Here is a 5,082-nt window from a genome sequence, read left to right on the forward strand (position 1 = left end):
AAACATAAAATATACTCTGACTATATATTTTATGACTGAGCATGATCCAGCCTCAGTGCAGGGAGACAGATATGTTATCAGGAGTGAAGTGAGGGCTTCCCACAGCCTGCTGCTCATATACACCAGACACTTTTGATTTACCCTCCTACCAGATTCCCCCAGCCCCTCCTCAGATAGAGAACCACCACTATCTAGTGCTATGAACCAGAAATTAACCCTTTGTATCTACCTAAACAAAAAAGCCTTAGTTCTAGCTGAGTAGCTTGACTGTCTCTTTCAGTTAAATTTACCTTCAAATTATTTACACTGGTGAATGTTGGAGTTATAAGATTAATTCATCAAAAACAGTGTTCGGTCCCTAGAACACAACATGCCTTGCTCTTGTGTATGTGAAGAGGGTATTTTCATGTTCTGGCATGTTTGCTGCAGTGTTTATAATTTAGGTATTTGAGTTGACAATAATGGACCCCCATCATAAGTTTTCGATAAATTAGTCACATATGCTAAGTCTGTCCAGCCATCTAGGATGAGAACAGAACATTAAAACATCTGGTATGTTACTCTGAAGTGTTATCAGGCCACTTAATTGTTGCTGAATAGTTTCAAACTCTACAAAGTGATTTAAACATTCCCTATGCTACACATACTACACATACTCTCATATTCATTAGAACATATTAAAGACTATAAGATATTCTCCTTCATACCTATTTATAAAGAGAGTAAGTCAGGCATCTTCCACATTAAATTAATTAAAAAGAAAACAATACTGGTCAGAGGCAGAGAACAGCCTCCACATCCTTCCGAAGACATTATGCTTCACATTTTTTTAATGTGAAAATTTTCTTTGTGAGCTTGGAATCTTTAGAACCTCGTTAATCTAGTTTTCTAGTAAAACCAAAGAATTTTCCATTGATCTGCAGATATACAGAGGTGCCTGAATGCATCTCCAAGTGAAAACCCAAAAGGTACACAGACTACTGGATCAGGCTCCTCTGTGATGAATGATTCACTGGAGAGGCAATATGGAGTTATTCAGAGTGCGGAGAAACCAGAATGCTTGTGTTCAAATTCCATCTGTATCATTATAGTTAATTGACTTGGGAAAGCTACCAAACTTTCTTGTGTCTCACTTTCCCTTCTTTAATATGGGGATAATAAAGTTAATATATGTAATGTACTTAGAACAATGCTTATCATATAATAAATGCTACATAAGTATTAGCTACTGTCATTTAATCCTCTAAATGAATAGCACTATTTTACAGATAAAGTTAACTAGCTTGTTCAAGATTTAAAATGTAATAGTAGCAAAACAAGGGTTTGAATCCAGCTTCTGTCTAAAGCCTGTGTTTTCTTCACTGCACATCCAATGTCTTTGTGAGTACATACAAAGCTCCTATGTCAACAGAAGAGCCGTGCTTATAATATGACATGGCATTTAACTTAAAACTTAAGTGACTTTGAAATATTTTAGAATAAGGGAACTGAAAATGACAAAACTTAATTGTTTAATTAATAGATTGAGAGATTCTGATCAGACATTGACAGATTTGGAAGAGTTTGGGTATCAGATGATGAACACTTTGATGTAAATGTTCAGAATATTTAAACCATTTCATATTGCAATGGTTTTAGTAAAGAAGTTGTATTTCACATACTAGCAACAAATATTAATGGTTCCAGGATTAAATATGAGACAATTACAAGTCATAATAATTCCCTTCAATTCATCATGAGAAGAAAGATGTATAGTGAAAGAAATGACAGGTTTGAAAACAAATGAGAAAATATAAGAAATAGAAGAGATAGACACAAGGGAAAATACTGTGTGAAGGAAGAAGCAGAAGGGTGCATCTGCAAGCCAAGGATCATCAAGAATTTCATACAACCACCAGAAGCTAGAAGAGAGACATGGACAGATCTCTTTCAGGAACTTCTGAAGGAACCACACCTGCTGACACCTGGACTTTGGACTTCTAAATCCTAGAACTGTAAGAGAAAAATTTCTGCTGTTTAAAGCCACCCAGGATGTGGTACCTTGTTAAAGAACCTCTAGGAACCTAATGTGCATATATAGAAAGTCTAATTCAAAGACCACTACCAATAAATGATCAATGATTTAATAGAAGGTTTCTGCAGGGACAATACTCCTCTTTAACTAATACACTGTTTTTAGCTGTTCTCATCTGAAGTGTGTCAGAGTAGTTTAAAACACACAGACAAACATGTACATATAAAAACTGCACTTGAAGACCTAAGAGATGACAGAAGTATGATATGGCATTAAAGACTATTTAGTATTAAACACATTAAACATGCACCATTCATCAAATAAGTAAAACAGCATGCTGATAAGAATAGTGCAATCATGAGCACATTTTTTTTAAAAAAGACCAAAAAATGCCTACTGACAGAAAATATGTAATTACTTGAAGATGCGTTTTAAAACAAAGGCTTTAATTATCCTTACTTAAAAAATCTTATAAAAACATAAACACTGGAGAAATAACTTGAACCTAAAGAGTAAAGATTTTGTCAAGTTATCTTCTACAGAGCATCATCTTAAGTCTTTTAGTGAAAATTTTGATAAATTCCTGACAATTTGCTTGCTGCCTAGGGCAAAAAGAAAGAGAATTAAGTCTCTTTAAGGGGTACCACTCAGGTTAGATTCATGCTTTGTTTCCCGTGCTCTCTCCACCTAAGCTATATCCAGAGAATCTTGAAATGTAAGTAAATAAATACATAAATCAATTTTGTGTTTACTTGTTTATATACATTAGTAAAAGATGCATATGGCTACTTGCAGTGAACATAAATATGAAAAACATAAATGTAGACATAAAAAATTACACTCCTGAGGTTTGCTTTTAGACTCGTTTTTGTATTTTCTGGGTTTTCCTTTGAATTAATTCTTTATTTCCTTATCGACAAGCCAGTGATATCACATGTTTAAGATTTTCAGTGAAGAAACAGAAAACTCGTAAGAGGGAAAGAATTTAAACAGTATCTTAGGGATTCAAATCCAATGATAAGTATAGAGAAGTTGGGTTTATAAATTCTGAAAGACAGAAGAATATGAATCCAAAATCTATACAGTTCTCTTTTTAGCAGATACTACAATGTCAGGTGAAAAGAGATGCACATAAATCTCTTGTGCAACTTCAGAAATCAGGCATGTCAACACATCAAAAATATTCTGTTCAAGAAAATGATATGAGAAAATATTATACGAATGGTCCCTGTGAAAAGGCAATACAAATTGAAAGTACACGAACTTATTTTTTCTTCCATTAAAAAATTAAGTAATGTTAAGCATAGAGGTATGTAATTAATGCTGTAAAAAATTCTCATAGCATTTGTACATAATTAATTTAATCTCCTATACTTTGTACCATTTGCATCAGATGCACTTAGTGAATCTCTAAATATACATATAGTTTACCCCTGAACAACTACAGTACCAACCCTTGCATAGTCAAAAATTGGTGTATAAATTTGACTCCCAAAAACTTAACTACTAATAGCCTACTGTCGAACAGAAGCCTTACCAATAATATAGGCAATTAACACTTATTTTGTTATATGTATTATATACTGTATTCTTACAATGAATTAAGCTAGAAGAAAAAAATATTATTAAGAAAATCATGAGGAAGTGAAAGTGTATTTGGCTCAAACCAGAAGGCATGTCTGCTAAAGTCTCAAGCAACCCAATGGATAGCTTGGAGAAAATATTGTCTGTTAGAAGAGTTCCATGCTGGACAGAAATGGCAAGCTCTCCTTACCTCTTTAGTGTTCAGTTACTGGTTGGAAGCTGACCAGGAAGAGCATTTCCTCAGCCCCAAAGCTAAGATGTGTCCTGAAGGCACTGCAACTGGAGGTTAGGAGCTAGCCATACTCCTTTTAGCTAAATTTATTCTTGAAGGTAGAGCTCAGTAATGCCTGGCTGCTACACACAGAAAACCTTGCAGCTCTCCCGCCTACACCACTAGAGACTTGACCCCACACCCTGTCCTGCATCCCCTTTATAGGCCTACCCCTAATATTCTCATTCTTCTCAGCCCTCTATAAATGTTACCATTAGCATTGTCTATTAGAAAGAACCCACTTTTCAGACACTCTAAACCTCTCCTTACCTCCACTCTCATTCATATACACGTTGAGAACGACTGAAGACTGGACAGGCTCTCAAGAATTGGAAGTTGTATTACAGCTAACTATGTATGGGCTAAAAAGGCTTTTCCCAGATGGCCTAGCATTGCACTTTAGGTAAAGATGTAGTTCAGTCTTTTAACAAGTAACAAATAATTTCATACCCAGGCCACTTGCAGGTAGGTTAGAGAGAAAAAGAACTTCCTACTTCCTATCTCATTTATTTGTTTGACATATATCTATTTACATCATCATTAAAATAACTATATTTTCCTTTTTTTTGTTTTTTGTTTTGAGACGGAGTTTTGCTCTTGTTACCCAGGCTGGAGTGCAATGCCGCGATCTCGGCTCACCGCAACCTCTGCCTCCTGGGTTCAGGCAATTCTCCTGCCTCAGCCTCCTGAGTAGCTGGGATTACAGGCACGCACCACCATGCCCAGCTAATTTTTGTATTTTTAGTAGAGACGGTGTTTCACCTTGTTGACCAAGATGGTCTCTATCTCTTGACCTCGTGATCCACCCGCCTCGGCCTCCCAAAATGCTGGGATTATAGGCGTTAGCCACCATGCCTGGCCTGAAATAACTATATTTTCAAATAAATTGAATTAATTTTCTATTTTTAAAAAAAGGGCTCTGCAACATCACTGATTATTAGAGAAGTGCAAATAAAAACCACAATGAGAGACCATCTCACAACAGTCAGAATGGCTATTACTAAAAAGTAAAAAACAGATGTTGGTGAGGTTGTAGAGAACAAGGAACACTTATATACTGTTGGTGAAAGTGTAAATTAGTTCAACCATTGTGGAAAGCAGTGTGGCAATTCCTCAAAGTCCTGAATACAGAAATACCATCTGACCCTGCCATCCCATTCCTGGGTATATACCCAAAGGAATATAAATCATTCTATTATAAAGACACACTCAT

The sequence above is a fragment of the Callithrix jacchus genome, chromosome 19, assembly GCF_049354715.1.
Source record: "Callithrix jacchus isolate 240 chromosome 19, calJac240_pri, whole genome shotgun sequence".
NCBI lineage: Eukaryota > Metazoa > Chordata > Mammalia > Primates > Cebidae > Callithrix > Callithrix jacchus.